This window comes from Pan paniscus, chromosome 3, assembly GCF_029289425.2.
Source record: "Pan paniscus chromosome 3, NHGRI_mPanPan1-v2.0_pri, whole genome shotgun sequence".
NCBI classification, from domain to species: domain Eukaryota; kingdom Metazoa; phylum Chordata; class Mammalia; order Primates; family Hominidae; genus Pan; species Pan paniscus.
In genome coordinates, this window is record NC_073252.2 from 142,763,030 (window position 1) to 142,787,573 (window position 24,544).

The 24,544-nt window shown below is 37.9% G+C and overlaps 1 protein-coding gene across 4 annotated transcripts in view; it reads right to left on the bottom strand.

The window, feature by feature from the left end:
• The window catches only part of ANAPC10 (anaphase promoting complex subunit 10), a 458,050-nt gene that overhangs the window by 242,443 nt on the left and 191,063 nt on the right, over nt 1-24,544 (bottom strand). The window contains exon 6 of one of the 4 annotated variants that reach the window (XR_010112042.1): nt 18,687-18,753. The exons of the other annotated variants lie outside the window; for them this stretch is intronic. The gene's annotated coding sequence lies outside the window, so the exon portion shown is untranslated. Of the gene's footprint in view, nt 1-18,686; nt 18,754-24,544 lie in introns of those variants that run through there. 4 annotated transcript variants of the gene reach the window in all.

Sequence of the window (24,544 nt, forward strand, 5' to 3'; positions counted from 1 at the left end):
CCCAAGCGCTGACCAGCCACTGCGCATAGCCCACCCCGAGGGAAGAATCAAAGAAGTAAAGCAAGACCCCGGAAGCATGCCATCATATAAAACCCCAAGTCAAAAGGTCAAACCATGCACTTGATCTCTCAAGTCACTCGCTTGGCCCTCTTCCAAGTGTACTTTACTTTCTTTCATTCCTGTTCTAAAGCTTTTTAATAAACTTCCACTCTTGCGCTAAAACTTGCCTCAGTCTTCTCCTTCTGCCTTACACCTCCTCCGTCAAATTCTTTCTTCCGAGGAAGCAAGAATTGAGGTTGCTGCAGACCCCCTATGTATATGGATTTGCCCCAATGACAATAGTACCTAAAATAGAGATTTAAAACTAGTGTTTAAAATTATTGTAAGGTTTAAATGAATTATGTATATAAGGCACTTAGAAAAATGCCCAGTACATAGTAAGTACTCAATAAATGTTAGTAACAAATATTGTTGTATTTCAGACCAAAGTGCTAAAAAAAATCAACTAAAAAAATTATTGTTCAACTATCGGGATCCTGAGTTTTAGCAGTAATGACAGTAGAAATCAAAGACTTCAAACTGTTTAGTAAATGTATGATAAGTCAGTTCTTAAAATTTTCAATTAGAAGCTAGATCATTATCATACACTTATGGTTATAACTCTCTTAGATTCTTCTGGTCCATCAATGCCAACAAGCTGCTAAAATGAAGATCATCACTGAAGAAAAAAAGTGTGTGACTGTCTTCCAGCGTGGGAGCCTAAGAACAAGAGATGTAAAGTAGAACTTGACTGTGAAATTCATAGGTTTGAGAAACGATATTTCCAAGATCACGATTCATAGGATTTCATAGGCAGAAATTAGAATTTCATATGTCAACTCAGAATATTTTATTATAAAAACTTTCAAGTACAGAAATGTGTAGAGAATATCATAATAAACACTGGTATCCCCAGCCTTAAAAATTATAGCATTATGAAGACAGTCAGGGCTGCCATGTTGAACAAAGTCACTGTTCTTTGAGTAGAAAGTGAATGATCTCCCTGGAGGATAACACATTGTATTCTACGTAGTTGGAACCCCACCAGCTACCCCAGGATGGAGCTATGTAGCCTTCAACCTAGACACAACCAAAGAGCTCCAGTAAAAACTTCCTGATATCATTCAGACGCCACAATCCTGAATCTGATGTTTATTATTCCTAGTCCCGTTTCTATACTTTTATTACAGATGTATCTATTTGTATGGATTTTCTGTTTTGAACTTATATGGACAGTATTATTCTTTATGAATTCCTCTGCAACTCGCTTTTTGCGAACTTGATATTATGCTTCTAAAATATATTCCTCTTGATGTCTATAACTTTAGTTCATTCACTTTAACTGCTGAATAGTATTTCATTATATGAACAAATCGGTTTATTTATCCACTCTCCTTTTGATAAAGAATTGGAAGTTGTTTTTCTCTCCACATTTTTTGGATTAGAGCCTTGTAAGTATTCAATAAATGTTAGCAATAATTTTGTTTTGTTTTGTTTTGAGATGGAGTCTTGCTCTGTCGCCTAGGCTGGAGTGCAGTGGCGCGATCTCGGCTCATTGTAACTCTGCCTCCTGGTTTCAAGCAATTCTCCTGGCTCAGTCTCCCAAGTAGCTGGAATTACAGGCACACACCACCACACCTGGCTAATTTTTGTATTTTTAGTAGAGACAGGGTTTCACCATGTTGACCAGGCTGGTCTCAAACTCCTAACCTCGAGATCCACCCGCCTCAGCAACCCAAAGTGCTGGATTATGGGCGTGAGCCACCGCACCCAGCCTGTTAGTCATAATATTATGTCTTATTTTGCATTCAGTACCTTGGTGAGTAGTATCTACTCTTCACTCCTTATGTGACTTTTGTAAATTGGTATCTAAAAAGCTAAAAGTTGTATTTATCAAATTCCCTCACAGTAAGAGATCCACATATGATTTTGGTTTAGCCAAAGACAATCATGAAAGGTTTTTCAGCCTGAAAATAAGATAGACACTGCACTCTGGCCATTTCTTCTGCTGCAGTTGATAAGCACAAGCACAGAGGTACTGACAGTGATGGCAGTAGTCCTAATGTCCACTCACTCACAGGTTTGAGAGGCAAGGCATAGTGTATCCATTTTGTCACTGTGAATTGTTGCAGACCTGCTGTGGGTCTGGAACTGGCAGCAGCAGCAACAACTTTCCTAATGATGTGATGATTTCCTAATTGTAGCAGCTTCCTGCTCATGGTAGTGGGTAGTTTGGTTCTATGGCTGGCAGCTTCCAGATCATAAAAAAGATGGCCTCAGGCCATGTACTGTGGCTCATGCCTGTAATCCCAGCGCTTTGGAAGGCTGAGGAGGGCGGATCACTTTGAGGCCAGATTCAAGACCAGCCTCATCAATATGGTGAAATCCTGTCTCTACTAAAAATACAGAAATTAGTTGGGTGTGGTGGTGCGTACCAGCAGTCCCAGCTACTTGGGAGGCTGAGGCTGGAGAATCGCTTGAACCTGGGAGACAGAGGTTGCAGTGAGCCGAGATGGCACCACTGCACTGCAGCCTGGGTGACAGAGTGAGACTCCGTCTCAAAAAAAAAAAAAGATGGCTTCAGTAGTCCATTCTGTAGTGCAGCTTTAGAAGTCATACCTGAAAGCTCAACTGAAAGTCTATTTTTCCATCCTCTAATGATTTCATTTAATACCCTATAATTAGAGAGAGATTTACCATGATGTTACTGAAGCTTAAGATTTCAGAGACCCTCATTGCACGGGCCAATGACTGGTTATGTATTTTTATAAAAATTGCAAAAGATATTTTTATTGCTATAAATGAAGGCTATTGTCTCTTTCCACTAGCACTTCCCCTCAATTATACTTTCCAGTGTTGATGGAGTGGCCTCAGGCATTTTCAAGTTGCAGTTAAGGAAAAATTGAGTTGGGCATATAATTAGATTGGATTAGCAGACATATTTTTTGTGTTTGCAATCACTCCTAGTTCTCACTGTGTGGAATCACCCAACTTCATGACATGAGGGGACAAATCGAGAGATCACATTGCATCAGGAGAGTGAGTAGTGAAGAGGCAACAAAGTTTAAAATTGACAGAGCCAGAAGTTAATCTGTGGAAAACTTATCCAAATCTTACGCTTCACATAAAAAAGAAATTTGACATAACTCTTCCAATTTTGGCAATAATTCTAAAAATGTACATGGCATTGTCAATAATGAGTTGTAAAGATGAAAGAAATTTTATAAACTGTTAATAACAAATTTCAGTCACCCACAAAAAAAGATACTACAGTCATTTATCAAATAAAGTCAATCAAAGGATGTATGAAGCAATATATACAGAAAAATACTGTAAAGGTTTATCCATTTGATTAATAAAATTATACATATTATTGTTCTTGATTTGTGATGCTTGTGGTAAATATAAGCTTTTTAAAAGTTGTAATTTGTTGTAATTTAGTTTCTTATTAATAAGTTTAAATTCATACCTAATTTTGTATTTGTAATGTAATATTCCTTTTCCTGAAGAAGGTCCCAAATTTTGTATTAAATTCGTGCCCCCAAACAATTAGGGCCTTCCCTGCCAGTAACAGATTCTTAAGCCAAAGTGGATTCTGCCCTCTGCCAATGGAATTCTAAATTAGTAAATTATGTAATTAGTATCAAGTGTGGTTTCATGCAACAGAGTTTCAAGGAAACTGACCTCTGGAGTTGGTTATCTCTTTCAGGTGGGTTTGAAAATAGTGAGAATCTTATTAGCAACAGATAATAACCTCTGCCTGGCAGGAATGAAGTACCTATGAAATGGAAGGTTTTGGCATACCAGCTGGCTGATCCACAACCCCTTATGGTGAAAATGATAAATAAAAGAATTGTGGGCAGAGTTGGCTAATTATAAATGTATTGGAAAATTTTTTAAAAGAAAACATGAAGCTCTACATTTTAAATTCTTAGCTCAGTCCACAGGAGACCAGAGAATTTTAGAATTTTCCTAAAATAATGGCTCTCAAACTTCAACATGCGTAAGAATCCCCTGAACAAGGTTTGTTAATGTACAAACTGCTGGGTCCCCAGCCTCTAGAGTTTCAGAATCCAGTAGATCTAAGGTGAACCCTGAAATTTACATTTCCAATTAGTTTCAAGGTGATGCTAATATTGTTGGTCCAGGGACACTTTGAGAGCTACTGCCCTCAATGAATGTCTTATCTTTTGTACCTTCAAGGCAGATATAACTATAATCAGATGAAACAGGTGACTGAAATACGACTTAAATTCACAGCCTCACTTGGTCTCTTATGTGAAAGTTCGCACATTAATTGAGAAAGCATGGGACATTGTGACTTGGAATGGGAACACTTGAGCGGATTTAGATGACTCTGAGTAACTGAACCTCCAAGCGCCACTGAGACCGAAAACAGCAAATGTAGCCCCTCCCACTTCTGTCAGATAAATTTGTCATATTAAAAGATCCAGTGTGATTGCACCTGCAGTAATTACCTTGCAAAAAGATGCCAATTCTCCTTATGCTCCAACCTACCACCTCTCATCCACTCCAAATATAAAATCAGGTCCCTGCAGACCCCAAAGATGTAAGTACATAGTCTGGCTGAGAAAAAGCTTTATACAACGAAATAGTCTTAAGATTTTGCTAAGTTGTATTGGCATGTTTGTGTGCTGAGTAACCATAGAGGTGCAGTGTGGTATACACGGCTGACTGAGATTCACATGTGCAGAGGATAGAAAGCTAAAACAATATCCCTTCTCTTTTACAGACAGGTTCTGGAAGTGATTTAGACTGTGCCAACCAGATAAATTCAACAAGATTTGGGAGATAGAAGTGAGACAGAGATTGCACCTCTGTTCCTTCTGTGCTCTCTACTGGCAAGAATGATCATGGAGTCAGTGCTGGCCGAGTCGCAGTTTCTAGTCACGAGCTTTGTAGGTGTCGAGAGCCAGGGCAGGGTCTGTGTTGTTGGTGTGGGTCATAGCAGGCATGGCACTGATGTGGATCCAGCAGCAGTAGCAACAGTTTTCTGATCCTGGCAGTTTCTGGACTATGACAGTGACCTGGTGTGACAACGTACTACCCTTGGCAATGGCAATGTGGTTCTGGAGCCAGTGGCTTCCTGCTCATACAGGAGGCAGCAGCTCCTTTATTGGCTCAGTTCTGTGGTTGGAGTCATTCCTAAAATCACAACCTACAGTTTTCAGCCCTCCCAATAATGCTAAAGTCGTTGAATAACTTATAATAAATGCCGTCCCACTTAACTGGCTAGAATAAATTCTGTTCCTCACAAATGAACCCCAAATGATACAGAGCACATGTGTGAAAGTGTCTCCAGGGTATTTCCCCAGGAGTGAAATTGTTGCGCATAAGATTGGGCCACATTTTTCACTTGGATATTGCCAAATTGTCCTCCAAACTGTTGTGCCAATTTACATTGAAAAACTGGAGAAAATTCAGCAAAATTTGTGATTATGACATTTTTAATTTTTGCTAAATTGATGGATATGAAAAAAGATCTCATTTTAATTTGCAATTCCCTGATTACTGATTTTTTTGGACATTGATTAGTTATTAAGTTTCCTTTTGCAGTGAATTGCCTGGTCATATAATTTGTTCATTTTATGTGGACTTGCTTATCTCTTTATTGATTTTTATGGGTTCTTTATTCTGGATACAAAATCTTTGCAATTGTAAATATCTTCTATTCTAGCTAATGGTATCCCTTTTCACTTTACTAATATAATTTTTACTATACAAAAATGTTTCACATCAATGTAATTATCAATCATCTCCTTTGTTGTTCATGCTTTTTGTATCTCATCTAAGAAATCTGTCCTTTCTTATATGGCATAAGAGATATTCCCCTATATCTTTTAAAAGTTTTGAACTTTTTTTATTTTTACCTCTGCAATAAATCTAGAATTTATTTTTGTAGATATATGTAATGTAATTTTATTTTTTGCATATGAATAACTAATTGTTTTGGCACTGTTTGTTAAGTAATTTATTTTACCCCACTGATTTTAAAAAATTCATTAATTTATTTTTTATTATACATACTTAAGGTGCACAATGTGGTATTTTAATAGGCACAGTGAAATAATTACTAGAGGTAAGCAAATTAACATATCCATCACCTTCCATGGTTACCTCTTTTTGTGTGTGTGGTAAAAGCACCTAAAATCATTATCTTAGCACATTTTAGATACACAATATAATATTGTTAACTATAGTCCTCATACTGAACATTAGATCTTCAGAGTTACTCATCCTGCGTAAGTGCAAGTTTGTACCCTCTGACCTACATATCCCCATTTCTTCCCCCTCCCTGTCCCTGGTAACCAACTCTACTCTCTATGTATTTGACTTTTCTTTTAGATTCCACATATAAATGAGATTATGTTGTATATTTCTTTCTGCATCTTGCTTATTTCACTTAGCATAATGTTCTCTAGGTTCATCCATATTCCACTGTGTGTGTGTGTGTGTGTGTGTGTGTGTGCAGAGAGAGAGAGAGAGACCACGTGCACAATTTCTTTATTCATTCATTGGTCAGTGGACACTTAGGTTGTTTCCATATCTTGGCTATTTTACCCCACTGATTTAATGCTACCTCTGTCCTATTCCAGGCTTCTATATATCCAATGGTCATTTACTGAGTCATCAAGTCTCTTCCATTGCTTATGTCTATACTTGCAGCATTACCACACTGTCCAAATTTTTATATTGATAATCTGGTAGGGTAAGTTTCACAACAATCATGTTAAAAAATTGTTTTGGCTATTCTAGGCAGGCAAAAGGCTATAGTTATAGACCAGAAGAAATAAGGCTACCCAATACAGACAAATTAGGGGGTACCATGTAACTAGTGAACAAATAAAATGCTGTATTCTAGAGTATCAATATGTTTTCTCTTGACTAAATCTATTACTTCAAGTTTTTTACCTTCAACTTCAATAACCTTCTGTTCATTCTGTTTAACAAGTAGTTAATTACACTAATCTACAAATCATGGAAACTCTTTTTTAAACTCATGTTTTAATGACCATATTATTCAGGCTTAAAGAAGAAATTGTATTAGAAAATGATATGTTTAATCCGTTTGTCTCTATGAGTCTACTAATTTCCTTCAGTACTAAAAAATAAGAGGTAATGGATGTACTTGTGCATATCCAACTCATTTTGCTATTTGCTTTAGCTCCCTAATAAACTATTTTAAGAGTAAGTCTGTTTTTCTCTTAAATTCAAAGCCTTTCATAAGAACTGAGGCATTTAATTCTCACAACAGCCATATGAAGCAGTTACTATTATATCATGCCCATTATACAGAAGAGGAAAATAAGACACAGAGATCCTAAGTAACGGGGACAGTGTCCTCCTCTTGCTAGTAAATGGCAGAACCGAGGCTTGAACCCAGGCAATATGGCTTCATCACTCTCCCATTTAACTTAACCTCTGCAGCTCTACTGCCTCTCATCAAACTGAAAATCACAGAAATTTATAGTTACAACCTAGGACAAATACTTTTGAAGGAGAAGGACAAAGATCTATAAGAACATGTAACAAGAAAATATGACCTACTACTTACTAAGTGTAATTCTTCCTATACCTACATTCTATCACTCTCTCACCTTATCAATTATCAAAGTATTTTTCTAAGACAGTTCTTTTTAAGGAATTTTGGTGAATAATATTTTCTTTACATTAGTACATAAATATTTCAAAATCATCTAGTTATAAGCTACTAATATCAACATTATTATCATTCATTGCTGTAGAATATTGTTTCTTGGTATGTCAAAAAAACATTACTTTAACCCTTTATTTAGATTTTCCTTAAAGCAGAATCATCCACTTGTCAGAGTGTCTCTAATCCAAACCAGAGGATGACTGTACTAATTAGCTTTACTGTAGAAACAATGAACCTCAAATGATAATGGCTTCCTAAACAAGGGGATTCTTTTTTAATTGACATTTCACATAGGCTCTAGGTCAGCTGCCCATGTGTTTTTGGCAGTGAGTAGGCTGTAGCTCTTCTTTATATTGTCTTCATATTCTAGAACACAGGCTGAAGATGCAGCCTCCATGTGGGACATGCCATTCTCACAGCAGATGAAAAGGAGAGCCAGACTCAAGCACACAATGGCTTTTCAACCTTCTGCTCAAACATGATACCTATCATGTCCACCCACTACTGGCCAAAGAAGTCCCTACTGGCCAAAGAGGCTCAATGTCAGTGAGACAAAGAAGGAGAGAGACTATACAGATGGATAGTGGCTGGACCTAGGCAATAGAACTCTGACTCACAACCTCTGCAGCAACCAGCCTAGAAAGCCAAACCACAACCTCTGTGGCAATCAGCCCAGAACGGTCACGACTTCATCAGTGACTCCTGGGTTCCCTCTTTTTTGCCCCTGCCTCCAACTTAGGCTCAGAGAAAGTAAAACATGCTCTCCTAACCAATCACATAACATGCCGCACTTCAAGTTAGCCAGCCTACAGTGTTGCCACACCAAGCCTGTTTTGCCTGTGATGCAGTATGCCAATGACTGAGATGATGAGTTTTGCAGCAGAGAAAGGGTTTATTCATGAGTCAGCCAAAGCAAGAAGATAGGAAAATCTGTCTCAAATACATCCTTTCCCCAACTCAAGATGGGATTTTAGGGGTATTTATGGCATAGAAGGGCAAGGTGGTTCAAGACATAGGGAAAGGTGACTGGGGATAAGGAATAGTGAGGCAATCAGTGATCTTCACAAGCGTAGTCAAGCTTCATAGCTCTTCATAGGATGCATAGTAACAAAATGGCATCAGCAGCATGATTGGAGGGTGGAGTTTTTGGCCCTCTGGCATCAAAAGGTCAGCCATTGGACCCTCATGCAGGCCCAGTTGAAGTGTTGGTGGTCTTGGCCAGCTTGAATTAGACAAAAGCTGACTCTGACTCTAAGTTCCTGAAAAATAACTTAGGCAAACGTTACAATGCTGACCTATATATTAGAGATGTTATTTCTAAGGAAGGTAGTGGGAATTTAGATATATATAGTTTAGCTATGTGACTTTTAGCTATATGGGTTTTAAAATCAACTAAAAGCAAGTGACTAAAAACAAGTGAGGCAATTTAAGTTTGGTGTGCCTAGTGATTAGCCCTTGGTTCGGCAGCTTGCCCATGCCAACATCCTCCAATCAGAACATACCTGAAGTCTTCCCTATAGTTTTCACTATAAACTTTCCTGTTCTGTCTGCCTGCCTTTGAATCTCTGGTAAGTGCAAGTGATGGTGGCTGGCTCACTTGCTATATAGCGAATTCTGAATAAATAACTTCTGTTTGTTTAATTTGGGTGGTCTTTTCTTATTTCCACAAAATACACCCCTCCTATGGTAGCAGGATGAGGTGGGAAGGGTTACTGCAAATTACAGTAACCTAGGTGAGAATTCCCTGGGTGAGAATGAGTAATCTTTTGAAGGAAGAGGAGAAGGATATCATTGTTCTTTGAAGGAAAAGGATAATAATACAATTGGCTATTGTTCACCCTTGGTGTCATGAAGTTGCTTTCCACCTCTTCACATGTGAAATTCTATCCAGCTGTGAGAGTATACTTGAAGTCCAGCATTTCTTGATAGTCTCTATTTCAGGTCTGGATATCTCTACTCTTTCTTCAGAAACATCTGGACTAAAACACGAGTTATATACCCAAGATATAATAGTGGCTCAGGAATAAGACAATAGTAACAAACACTTTTTAGAAAGGAGAGTCGAAGATGCACGGCAATCACTGATCTAAAATCTTCCTGGGCAAACAGAACAGAGCCCTCAGAAATAACGCCACATATCTACAACTATCTGATCTTTGACAAACCTGAGAAAAACAAGCAATGGGGAAAGGATTCCCTATTTAATAAATGGTGCTGGGAAAACTGGCTAGCCACATGGAGAAAGCTGAAACTGGATCCCTTCCTTACACCTTATACAAAAATTAATTCAAGATGGATTAAAGATTTAAACGTTAGACCTAAAACCATAGAAACCCTAGAAGAAAACAGGCATTACCATTCAGGACATAGGCATGGGCAAGGACTTCATGTCTAAAACACCAAAAGCAATGGCAACAAAAGCCAAAATTGACAAATGGGATCTAATTAAACTAAAGAGCTTCTGCACAGCAAAAGAAACTACCATCAGAGTGAACAGGCAACCTACAACATGGGAGAAAATTTTCGCAACCTACTCATCTGACAAAGGGCTAATATCCAGAATCTACAATGAACTCAAACAAATTTACAAGAAAAAAACAAACAACCCCATCAAAAAGTGGGCAAAGGATATGAACAGACACTTCTCAAAAGAAGACATTTATGCAGCCAAAAAACACATGAAAAAATGCTCACTATCACTGGCCATCAGCGAAATGCAAATCAAAACCACAACGAGATACCATCTCACACCAGTTAGAATGGCAATCATTGAAAAGTCAGGAAACAACAGGTGCTGGAGAGGATGTGGAAAAATAGGAACACTTTTACACTGTTGGTGGGACTGTAAACTAGTTCAACCATTGTGGAAATCAGTGTGGCGATTCCTCAGGGATCTAGAACTAGAAATACCATTTGACCCAGCCATCCCATTACTGGGTATATACCCAAAGGACTATAAATCATGCTGCTGTAAAGACACATGCACACGTATGTTTATTGTGGCACTATTCACAATAGCAAAGACTTGGAACCAATCCAAATGTCCAACAACGATAGACTGGATTAAGACAATGTGGCACATATACACCATGGAATACTATGCAGCCATAAAAAATGATGACTTCATGTCCTTTGTAGGGACATGGATGAAATTGGAAATCATCATTCTCAGTAAACTACCGCAAGGACGAAAAACCAAACACCGCATGTTCTCACTCATAGGTGGGAACTGAACATTGAGAACACATGGACACAGGAAGGGGAACATCACACTCTGGGGACTGCTGTGGGGTGGGGGGAGGGGGAGGGATAGCATTAGGAGATATACCTAATGCTAAATGACGAGTTAATGGGTGCAGCACACCAGCATGGCACATGTATACATATGTAACTAACCTGCACATTGTGCACATGTACCCTAAAACTTAAGGAATGTCAAATACTATATAACATTAGAAGAATAGCAGAATAGAATATTGTTGCTGCTGTGAATGAGTTAATTTTTAACTGCTTATTATAAGTACATAGAAAAGCTATTAAGTTTTGAATATTTGTTTTATAAGCAGCCACTTTACTGAGTGCTATAATTTGACCACAGTATTTTTTAGTTGATTTTCTTGGGTTTCAGTAATAGATAAACATATTACCTATAAATAATGATAATTTTGTCTTTTCCTGTCAGTTATATCTCCTTTGTTTTATTGTCTTATTACACAGGCTAGAATTTTCTGAATAATAAAAAAGAAAACAGCAGTGATAAAAAAAATAAATAAATAAAATCTTCTTGGGCAAATGTTACAAAGTCTTCTTCTTCTGTGTGGAGAAAATGCTCCTTGATTGTATTCCAGTTCTTTTTCCTGGAAGTAGTTCTGCAGTCCATTTTTCTCTTGGCTATACCCTCTGGGAGGTCTTTCTTCTTTCATTATCCTCTTTGGCTATATCTAAAGAGGTCACTATGGAATATGCTCTCCTTTGTACCTGAGCATCTTACTTGCCTGCTTCCTGCCTACTGAGAATTGGGGACCCAATAGTTTGCTTTGTATTGAACAGTCAGGCACTCTCTCTCCCTCTCTTTGTCTCTCTCTCTCTCTTTTATAAGCACACCAGGCACACACACACACACACAAACACATACACACAGACATGCACATGTGCACACACCACTATTGGCTTTATATCTATTTGATTCCAGTTAGATCCATGTATGCTGTGGTTTGAATGTGTTCCCCAGTGTTCAGGTGTTGTAAACTTAATCCCAAATGGAACAGTGATGAGAAGTGGGGCCTTTAGGATATGCTTAGATAGTGAGGGCTCCTCCCTCATTAATGGATTAATGTGGGTTAGTTATCTTGGGTATAGGTTCCTACCAAAAGTTCAACTGCTTTCCAGTCTCTTTTGTGCTCTTTTATCCTTCAATCTTTCACCATGGGATGACAGAGCAAGAAGGCCCTCACCAGATGCAGCTCCTTGATGCTGGACTTCCCAGCCTCCAGAACCCAATCAACTTCTATTGTTTATAAATTAGCCAGTTGGGAATTCTGCTGTAGCAACAAAAAATGGACTAAGACAATGTGCCGAAAGCCATGAGTACAATTTTTGTCAAGATCCTCTCTCTAACAAGCTTATCAGTGTTTTATAGAATAGACATGCCCTTATCATCGCCTTTCCCTGAGCCATCTGTCCAGATGAAAGGATTTATTTTAGAGGGAGTGTCATCCTTTTAGAGATTTTAACTAATGATGTAGTAGCCACACCCCTCAATTGATTCTTTTTGAACATTGAGTTTTAGTTGGCCCCTGTTGCTCAGAGGATGTCTAAATTTTATCTTCTACGGTTAGATAAGAAAATTAGTTGCATGTTTTCAACCCTGGAAGTCTCAACATTTCCAAATTTTCCATTTCTTTTCTTTATCCTTGGTCAATTCTTTTCTGAGCTCATCTCTTCTTTATAGTTTCTTGTCAAATGCATCTAACAACAACCATGGTACTCTGGTGACATTCTGTTTTACTACATCTTAACCCAAATCACAAGTATATTAATATATTATCTGCCTTCAAATTTTTGTGGACAGCAGTTATAACAAATGCTCACTACTCCACATCATAGATTGGCATTTTTGTCTGTCTTTAATTAAAGTTTCCTTGTTACACACTGGCCAGGAGCTAATGCTATACCTTTTAGGGGTTTTGCTATGCAGCATTCCACTCCTGGTTCCATGTTTTTCATATTAGGCAACTTTGCTGTAATAACAAATGATCCCCCAGTCTCTTTGGCTTATGAAATAAAGATTCATTTAGTATATGTGTTACATGTAGGCTGCAGGTAGGCTGTGACTCTACTCCACACAGCTTCTCATTCTCAGACCCAGGCTGGAGAAGCAGCCCCTGCTTGGAACATGTCATTCTCATGGTAGATGGAAAACAGTGTCATAGCTAAACATTTAATGGCATTTATTACATCTGCTCAAATATGATTGGTCAAATGAAGTCACATGGTCAAGTCCAATACCAAATGGGACAAGAAAGAATATTTCTCCATAGGAAGGAATTGCAATGGGTTAAAATGTACAATCTTGTCACAATGAAAGGGGAATAAAACAGAGAAATAATCAAGTTGGCCGTTATGGTAAAGAATAGAATTACTTGAAGAATATGTGTTTCTCTCTTGATATGGACAAAGCAAGAGAATAAAAAAAAGAGTTTAAAATCCTGACTAAAACCTTTTGTTGTTGTTTGTTCATTCATTTATAATCATAGCTCCTAATAATTTTAATTTCTATTAGCAAGAAACTAGTTTTGTTATCTCCTGGGAACAGTGATGACCCCCATCTCTAGCTAGGTGCAGTTATTGTTTATACTGCCTTACATTTGTTCCTGCTAAACATTGATAAGAAGAAGGAAAAAAAAATACTATATGTGTGATTTGCTTTTGCTCTCGGTTGTTTTGTTTTCACTCTTCCGCTCTAGTCATACCTGAATTTGTAATATCCCATGTAGAATAAAAGAAAAATTGTTCCTCGTCAACTCTGCTCATTTCCTGTCCCTAAGAACACCAAGACAAGAAACATTGGGTGGCAATGGAAGGGTAGGACTGCAGATTCCAGCCTTCAGGGATATAAAACTATTGCTCCCTCTGGCAACTTAACTTTCACCAACAGACTAGGCCAATTTTGAGAATAGCATGAAGATAGTAAGGCCACATCTATTCCAATAATAAAAGTACTCAAAGTATAAGAGTAATCTGCCCTACATATCAGTAAGTAAATGGCCAATTGCCCTCTTTGTCAGCCTTTTACTCCAGTCCAGTGTTGGGAGCAGAGACTCAATCTTACATCTTAAACAGGGCTTTTGCTAGCTTGTATGAGCCTTTGTTCCAAATAGAAAAAAGGTGTCCTGGCTGGGTGCCATGGCTCACGCCTGTAATCCCAGCACTTTGGGAGGCCAAGGTCGGCAGATCACTTGAGGCCAGGAGCTCGAGACCAGCCTGGCCAACATGGCGAAACCCCATCTCTACTAAAAATACAAAAAGTTAGCCTGGTGTGGTGGCAGGTTCCTGTAATCCCAGCTACTCGGGAGGCTGAGGCAGGAGAATTGCTAGAACCCGGGAGGCGGAGATTGCAGTGAGCCGAGATCACACTACTGCACTCCAGCCTGGGCGACAGAGCGAGACTCTGTCTCAAAAAAAAAAAAAAGAAAAAAGAAAAGAAAAGAAAAATGGTGTCCCTTCTAGGTAGATGAATTAGAAAAAGCACCCTCACCACCATGCATAAATTGTTTTTAATCCACCCCCCCAACTTTGGTGAATTAGAAGATGCCCCCCATGGCCCCACCTTAGATAAAGAAAGCAGCTTTATAGAAAGAAAAAATGCAACCTCCACTTCCAGCAAATACAGCCCTTAGCCAGGGTTTTGGTTTGATAAATGCTGTGTGGCTTCGACTGCAGACCCCACTCACTCCTTGGACCAGGTGCCTTTGTTCAGTGCACAAAAGCACAATTATGGGTGACAGCCTTGCATTTGACATTAAGCATGGGATGCAAAAAATTCTCATGTAAAACTTGTCCAAATGTATATTTTCCCCCAATAAATTTCATTCTCAGCTTCTGCGGACCAGTGTTGAGTGGTTTAATTAAACTCCACACTGATGTGAGCCAGTCACTTGCATACATTCTCTATTGAAAAAGGAGCCTTAGGGAACTTAGTGGTCTGAGCACAATAAGACCTTTCTCTTCCATGTAGGCAATATGTCATGTTTAGTGCCCTCCAATGGAGTTATTTATATACTTCCTTAATGCAGAAACAAGCTGCTGGGCTCTGGCTTGGGGGTGTTTTCTTTCTCTCTCTTTCACTATCATTTTGCATTTTATTCTCCTTTCTGGTTCAGTCCTCCACATTCAGATCCTTACCTTTTCCCGCCAATTGCCAGTAACAGTATACTTAAAAATGTTTGCAGGATTTTCTCCAGACACCTGCTGTCAACTACCACATGTAGGAGACTTATATAGTAAATGGCTCTCATTAGAAAGATTTGCCATATGCTATCATAAAGAAGCCATTCTTCAACTCTTGTGCTTCCCACAACATTATGCCCAGCAGTTGCAAATTTCACAGCATTCACAAGTAGAGTTTTAACAACAACAAAAAAATGGTAAACAAACTAACATTATTTACTTTTGGGAGATGCCAATGTCAAAGCATTGCAGCAGCCTGAGCTATAATGTGGGTTTCAATTTTTCACATTTGTACAATATCCATTCTGGCAATGTGTGTGTGTGTTCAAAGTGAAAAAAGAGTGGCTGGTTACTTGGGTTTTTTTTAATAGACCTACTCACAGTAGAAGCAGTCATGAATAACGTACAACCACTCATCAGAAGCCATATGAAGTTCATAAAGTAGAAGATGAAAATAAATACACTAGTGTTTTTTAAAAAAACTTGCTCAGCTCTAATATTTATCAATGTCATTTGAAAGTTGATATTAACTAATAATTTTTTTAAAAATGTTTTGAAAAAGAAATTTATTCACTTAACAGAGGAGAATCAATGTGGTTGGCCATTACAATGTAACCAAACTGAGTTTATAAAGCTTTAATAAGATGGTTTATAGATTTTCATTGCATTATGATCCTCCTGAGGATTCTAACATCAGCTAATCCAGTAATGAATGTACTGTAGATCTTGCCCTTTTCAACCTTAATTGGTAGGAAGATAAAAGAAAGATGTTTTCAACTGCAGCTAACAGAGATCTCAAATCAAACTAATCAGAATAATTTTAAAAAAGAAAGTATTTCACATAAGAGGTCTAGAAGTAGGGAGGGGTATAGGATTGGTTAGATCAGCAGCTAATGATGTTATCAGTTCTATATTTCCCTCCACTATTGTTGGCTTTATTCTCAGGCTGGTTACAAGATGACTTTGGGAATTCTAGAGCTCAGATCCTACTAAAATATAGATGACGGACTTTCTCTTCTGTGCTCTCTTTTAGAAGCAAGCAAATGTGTTCTAGAAGCTCTCCCAGAAGCTTCCACATCTCTTTACTAAACCACCAGCAGCAAAAAAAAAAAAAAAAAAAAAAAAGGCAGGGGGGTGGATTATCCGTAATAAAGTAGACTCCCTGTTGGAGCTGGGCAGATGCTAGTTACCCTTAGGCAGATGGCTGCATGCTGTTAGAGAGGTATACTTTCACAAAATTGGGTTTCTGATAGATAAAAAGAAAGAGAAAGTGAATGTTGAATGAGGACCAACATGATCCTCTCAGACAGCTAAATCTGCAAGTAGTTTAATAACTGTTAGTAAGTTTCTCTAAAATTAGTACTGAAATCCTGACTATAAAAACAAAAAGTTCTTCCTTCTCAAAGAAATTAACCAGTTTCTTCATTAGGTCTATTATTAAAACAAAACAAAACAAAACAAAAAACCTATACACTCTTAGGAATGCACTTACTGAGTCCATTCAACCTCAAAACTAACAAATTTCTCATTAACTATTTTTAAGTAGATTTTTGGCTTCTTTTAATTGCTGATACTACAGAGAAAGATAAGTGGATTCATGGTCAATATGAAGACTTCTTAACAGCGTAAAAAAAATGTGGATTTTCTCAAAAGATAAGAGAAACATTTTCAGCTTACTGTCATGTATTGTTTTTTTCTGATGTTATAGCTACTGATTCACATTTTTGGATTCCATGTAAGTATTCTACATGTTTTTTATGTAGTCTAACACCTTATAGTCCTCGGACCAGCAGCATCAGTGTCATCTGGGAGCTTGTTAGAAATACAAAAATCTCAGGCCCACCCCAAACCTACAAAATATGTATTTTAACAAGATTCCCAGGAGATTCATTTGCACATTAAAGTTTGAGCAGCACTACTGTAAGATATATGTAGTCACTACCTTGTCTCCTGGTGCTGGAGGGATATATGCATAATATGAAATCTAGAAATGACCTACAGTGCATAACTCATGTTACTTAAGCTTGGAACTTGAAGAATTAAGTGAATATCATGGACTCAGAGAACAAAATTTCTGCTCATCTTTTATCACTGTTCCATTAATGCAAATATCAAGATTTCACTTAAACTCATTGACTTAGACATAAGGGATACCAGATCAGAATAATGTCTGATTGCTTCTTCTGATCTTGTTAAAGCAGCCTAGATATTTCCATATGGGTTTGCGGGTACACAGTGGGAAAAGTAAAAATCAGAATTTGCTTGGAGACATTTAGACAAAAACTTGTATTATTTCTACCAAGTATGGACTCAGGGTGATATGGAGGCCAAAACATGGCTGTGCTCTGTAAATACCCATGTGAATTTTTTTAAGTGATAATAAAGCTAAAGTTACAGACTGAAATTTCTTCCTAAGTTTGATCATTTGGACAAGTACGGTATGTTCAGAGACTTATCTACCCCACATTTAGCATACTCCCCATCTTGGCATTTCTCTCATTTCCTCGAAAAGCCTTTTCTAGAGAAATTTCAGATCAGCAGCCAAAGAAAATTCAGCTCAATTTGCCCTGCTCCCCATGGAGCTCCCAATGACTGAAGGCTTTCATTCCCTTCTCTCCCACATTAATTCTGATGTGCATTAGTCACCATCTGTGTTTCCTCAGGCTTCATGATGAAAAAGTGGTCAATTTGCTGGGCCAGTCTACACTAAGTTAGTAGGCTGCTGCTTCATCTTCATAGGCAGTTGTTTTGCTTTATTTTGTTTGTTGTTGAGGTTTTTTGTTTTACTGCATACAATTAAAGTGAAATACAAAGATTTATAAAGTTATGGTAAAATCTACAAATGTATGATCTACAAATATGTAGTTCCCAGCACCTTAGCTCCCCATTTGCTATGTAACAGCTCTTTGTCATTTGTCCTCCCACACCCATGGCTTTGCAGCATTTCCTCATTTTTCTCCTACATTCAGCCCTGCCCTCGCTGCTCTTCCTTGAACCAATGACCTTGCCTCTTGCTTTATTGAGAGATACGTGGCTTGCAAGTGAAAAGTCTTTGCTCTGACCTTCCAATTCCAATTTCTACACACCCCTATCTTATCCTCATTTTCCCATTCTTGAGAGGGAATATCCCCCTTATCCAGTTCTAGACACATCCCTTTACCTTCACTCTTGATCCCATCTGTACTGTGTTGAAGGGCAGTCCCTAAAAAGATGGATTCACATTCTAATCTCTGGAACCTGAGAATGTTACTTTATTTGGAAAAAGGGTCTTTGCAAATATGATTAAGTTAAGGATCTTAAAATAAGATCATCCTGGATTATTCAGCTCGGCCCTAAGTTCAATAACAAGTGTCCTTATAGAGAAAGGCAAAGGAAAATTTGAAACAGAAGAGAACAGGACAAAAACACATAGAGAAAAAGATGATATGAAGATGAAGGCAAAGATTGGGGTGATCATACCACAAGTCAAAGTAGTGCCAGCAACCACCAGAAGTTAGAAGAGGCAAGGAAGAGGTCTCACCATCAACCAGGCTCCAGAGAGAACATGGCCCTGCTGACACCTTGATTTCAGACTTCTGGCCTCCAGACTGTGAAAGAATAAATTGTTGTTGTTTTAAGGCACGAAGTTTTTGATAATTTGTTATGACAACCACAGGAAACTAATAAAACTTCCTTAGCAGAGGAAGATCTTGCTCCATCAGTTCTTCCTTACAGTTCTTTCTCCTACATTTTCAGTTTCCCTGCTGCTTGTTTTCCCCTAGCAATACATTCTTGCAATTTTCTTCCATCATAAAACCTGTTGTTGTTTTTTAACTCAGTACCACTTTCTCTTTCCTTTCCAGGTAAGCATTTAAAAAAAATATCCTGCACGCTTAGCTCCCTGTCCATTAGCTTCCTCTCACATTCCAAACTGCTGCAATCGAACTTCTCTGCATACCACTCCACTGAAATGCTCTGGCAAATGTCACCTATGTTCTCAAAGTGCTAAAGCCAACGGACTCTTCAACTTTCATCTTATTTGACCTCATGGTTGCATTTGACAATACTGCAAACCCCCTTGAAATATTTCCTTCTCTTGAATTGTAAGATGTAACTCTCTCCTAATTCTCTTACCCCTTTAACCATTCCTTCTTGAACTCCTTCTGTTGCTCCTATTTTCCTAGTCATGAAAATATTCCTAATACTCAAGCTTCTTTCTATTCATGTCTTTTTTCTCTTTCATTTATGTGCTTTCTGAGTAACTTCCTCTTGTCCTATGGCTTTATGCCACATGTAGAGATGAAAATCTAATAGATTTCTTGATAAAAGCACATCTCTGGAGCTGTATGTACATATAGCCAACTGCTGAATGTATCTACCTTAATGCCCCATTAACACCTCAAATTTAATATTTCAAAATTAAACTCTAGTTTCACCATCAAAATTGGCAAACATGGGAGCTATTGTTGGGAGGCAATTCTCTATAGCATTTCTACCTACATATCTCAGATTATCTTTCAAGGATGTTAGTATAGCAAACAACCTTGGAAAATAGAGGTTGCAATGAAGTGAATGTTTGTGTCCCCCTGAAAATTTACATGTTGAAATCCTAACCCCCAATGTGATGATATTAGAAGATGGGGCTTTTGGGAGATAATTAGGTCATGAAAGCGAAACCATCACAAATGGGATTGGCACTTGTACAAAAAAGATCCCAGGAGCTCTCTCTTCCCCTTTCTGACATGTAAAAAACAAAATGAGAAGTCAGCAGTCTGCAATTTGGCAAAGGGCCTTCACCAGACAGAACCTGACCATAATGGCAACTGATCTCAGACTTACAGCCTCCAGAACTCTAAGAAATAAGTTTAGATTGTTTATAAGCCACCTAATCTATGGAATTTTGTTATAGCAGCCTGAACAGACTAAGACAGGTAGTGTCTTCCTCTGAGTCATGGGGCAAATATGTTTCCTGATTACAATAACGAAGATAATTTTTTCCTTCATGAGCAAAGGTTGGGCAGCTTTGCTAACAGACCCGTTAAAAGATTGGGGGTTCCTTTGTGCATGATTCCTCAGCTCTGAGATCACTGTAGGTCAGCATTCAGCTGGGTCTGCTCCACATTGTCCATGAGACTTGGGGAATAAGAGGAACCAGTACGAACATGAAGCTTGTACTGCCTGCTGTCCCAAGAGTAAGCAACTGTCTAAATCTGTTTTTGCTCACTGTTTCCTTATCAGCTGAATTTATGGAACTGTGACCAGCCAGCCTAGCAGCTGCAGTAGTCACTGCTGCTTAGAGACTGCTGGTCCACTTGACAGCTATATGCCTACACAAGGAAGGAAATGGGAAAATGGCCAAGATAGTGCATAAAAAATTTGACATTGAGTTAGTAGAGGCTGGAGATGGAAATGTTTGGGCCAAGTGGAAGACCGAGGACTTCAGCTGGTGGGTTGTCAAAAGCAGAGGTAGAAAACCCTAGATACCTCTTTAGGTACTTCAATCTAAAGAAGTCACCAGTTGTCTATCTCAAAATGCAGAGCAGAAATCTATCTGCCACATGTGAACTTCAGAGGTCTGACTCACATCCATTGGACACTGGCTTCCTGCTGCCCACAGTGGAGAAACTCATTGGCTAACAAGGCATGCCACTTGTATTGGGCATAAGAAAACACTATGGATTAATCAACAAATAAACAAAAATTATATTCCTTTAGTGTTCTACATCTCAGTTAAATGTACTATTTACCATCCCCCAAGTCAAAAACTTGAGAATTATACTCTTCCCTTCCTTTTATCTTCTCTCCTAATCTACTCCATCATATTGGTGACTAAGTACTGACAATTCCATCTCTGTTACATATCTTCTTTAAGTCTCTTTATCACCATCCCACTTCTACAGCTTTACTTCAGGCTATCATCACTTTGCATCTGGACTCTTCCTATAGCCATCTAACCTATCTCTTTGTCTCAAGTCTTGCTTTCTTCAAATCTTTATCTGTTCTGCTGCTAAACTGATCACATTTGTCCCCTGCCTAGAACTCTTTTGGGTTTCCAGACTGCCTAAAGGTGAAGTACATACTGAAAAATGGCATATAAAACCTAAAACAATCTGGCAAATGCCCTTTCCTAGCTTCCTGGTAAACATCTTACTCAGTTTTCAGGATAGTTTTCATAGATGTGACCTCTTCTCTTAAGTTTTCTTGATACTCTTTGTCCCCCTATACTGGAATTCTAACTATATTTCATACACAGTTCAATCAAAGCACTGGTATGCTCTATTATATTTGTGAGTTTACATATTTATTCCCTTTGTACTGCATTATTAAATAAGTGAAGAAATGATACCCCTTCTTTATTCCTAGCACCTTGCACAGTACAGAACACAGAGTAAGCACTAAAACAATGCTAGCTAAATACGTTAATGAATGGATAGATGAAGAACATTAATATCGTCTGCTGCCTTACAGTCATGTTGGTTGTACTGAAGTGGAACAGAAAAAAACATGGCATCAATTTTATATATGGTAATTAATTTAAAACATATTAAATGAAAATGAGCGAGGACTTATGAATCATAGTGTAAATCTTGTATTAATATTTAAGGTAGAGTGTTTACAGAAAGTTTGAACATGACTTGGACTACTTTGGGCTAAGACCCAGATTGCCACAGGGCAGACAAAATTAGTGTTCATGTTCTCTACCACTGAGGAGGTACTTTAGTGTAAAAGTTTCCAAAGTAATGTTAGAATATTGCATTTATTGTAAGTCATAATATTCAACTCACAATAGAGATATTATTAGCTAGGAAACAGAGTTTACGTAAGAGAGGTATAGAGCTGCTATGGTGTAATATTGGCGACCCCGCACAAATTCATATATTAAAAATTTAATACCCGATATGATAGTATTAAGAGGTGGGGCCTTTGGAAAGTGATTAAGTCATGAGGGCCCTTATAAAAGAGGGCCAAGTGAGTTCATTTGCCCCCTTCCACAATGTGAGGATGCAAAAAGAAGTGGTGAGTGAGTCCTCACCAGACACCAAATCTTCTGGCACCTTGATCTTGGACTTCCCGTCCTCCAGAGCTGTAAGCAATAAATTTCTATTGTTTATAACTTACCTGGTCTAAGGTATTTTGTTATACTAGCCTGACTAGACTAAGACAATCACTTAAACCAACAATACAGGAAGGTCTGCATTTATACCCAAAATATATTCTTAGGTAATTATTTACATAAAAAAATTCAATATAGAATTCTTTTAAATATCAAATTCTCCTATGGCATTTAAAATGCTGTTCAAATTATAAATATATGACCCTCCCTCAACTTTTCAGAAAGAAGAAAATTCTTACATCCTGGATTTCATATCAAGTTTAGTCCATGACAACAATTTAGAGGGAAGATTTAAGCTTGCACTGCAGACTCCAGCTTTAGTCTGCACTCTTGCCTGTAATCTATAGATAATGTCATATAAACTAGGGAAGAAGTTGAACTCCAATGCTTCTGCGAATCTTTAGTTGAAATAGAGATTAAGTAATTTTTAGAAATAGTTGACCACATTTTCACAGCATAAAATACTTTTAAGCAAAGGTTTTCAAGGTTCATCTACTGCTGACATTTTTAAAGTTATTTTTGTTAAAGAAAGAAACTGTCAAAACAAGTTTATCTACAATAGGCCAACTATAGATTCTCTTCCAGTCTCTTAGAATTTATTTAGAGAAAAAATTTTGTGTGAGTGTATATATATACATATGTGTGTGTGTCAGTAATTATGTGTATCTAGCAGGTAACTTTGCTGCTTTATGACACTTCTTGAACCACTAGTAAATAACTAAGTGGTTCTAAGTGTTAGAAAATAAAAGCAATCCAAAAACAGAGGGTGGAGGCAGCTGAAACTTTGTAAATTGCTCAAAAGACTATCTTGGGTCAATGCAAGAGGAAAATCTGAGAACATTTTCTTTAAAAGAAAAAAAAATAATAAAACAGAGCATGTAACTTCAGAGTTCAACTTGTGCCTAATCTCTTTGTGTGGGATTTTTTCATTCCAACATGTATCTCCCAGGACAGGCACAACAGCAATCCCTAAATCATGTTCATCCTCTGAGAATAGTATGTAATAAACATAGCCTTCCTTAAGGAGATATGTGGGTCAGGGTAAAACGCTTTATCTCCCATCCTACCAATCCAAAATGTTTATACAGATAGTATCTAGTAAAAACAAATGCTAATGGCCACTTTGCTGGGGAAAAGAAGGGATGCAGATGTAACAAAAGAACATGTGCCTTAGGAAATATGGAAGGGGCAGGGATTCTCATAATCACTTGAGCATTGTATGAAGTTTATGTATACTTCATTTCTTTTTTTTAACTCTGGGTCGTAGGTACCACCTCCTTGGCACACTATAACTACATCACTGAACCAGTTTCTGGTACTCACAGCTTTAAACATGAGCTCAGCAGACAGTCAAGTCCCTGTTAGAATAATGTCAGAAACTATTTTCATGACAAATATGGTATCTGAAGGATACCTCAGATTTCTATTCCTATTCCATTCTACATCTTTGGGTGACAAAATTTATAATCTGGCAGATGAATATGCTTTGAAAAAGCATATTCAAATATCTAGAACATCAATCTTTTGTATATTGCCTTACCCTCCTTTTTACCTTTTTATATGCATTTCAAGGTAACTTCAGAGTCAAGAAGGGAGACATTATTACTATTATGTTACACCTTAAAGAAAAGACAAAAAACAGATAGAAACCTCCCTTCTCAGCCACTCAGTATTTATAGCAGCCATTCTGAAGTCTTTTGGATACACTCTTCATGTGGTATGTATTCTAAACTGTAACGAGCAAGTGCTGGAGAAAACAGTGAAGTGACCTGTTATTCTGTGAAAAGAAAAGAGGTATTTCTTTGGAACCACCACTACACCTGCTATGCTTTACTGAAATTCAACCCCTACATTGCTCAATTACTGACACCTGGGAGCTGGCTAGCAAAAATATGGCTGGGCTGGGTGTGGGGAAAGTGTTCAAATGCATCCATCTTGGTTCCTGGGTAAATAACTTTTGCAAATGTCTATGGTTTTCTGGTATAACTGAATTTGGGTTTAACTATATGGTGAAAGGATCCAAACACTTGTGTTTTGATACACACACATACACCCAAAAAAATTTTTTAAAGATATTTGGCAAGGCATTTTGTTTTTAACATTTGTGAAATGCAGCCTAACAATGTTCTTACTGTAGTCCTGCCCAAAAGTGATCACTTTTCTGTACTTTTCCTATGACAAATTTATTTTCCCTATATGCTTTTGTTGGCTAGCAGCTTTGGCATGACCTGACTGACAATGAGCCAGAAGATCTGAGCCGGGGGAAAATGCATGGCTCTCAAGTC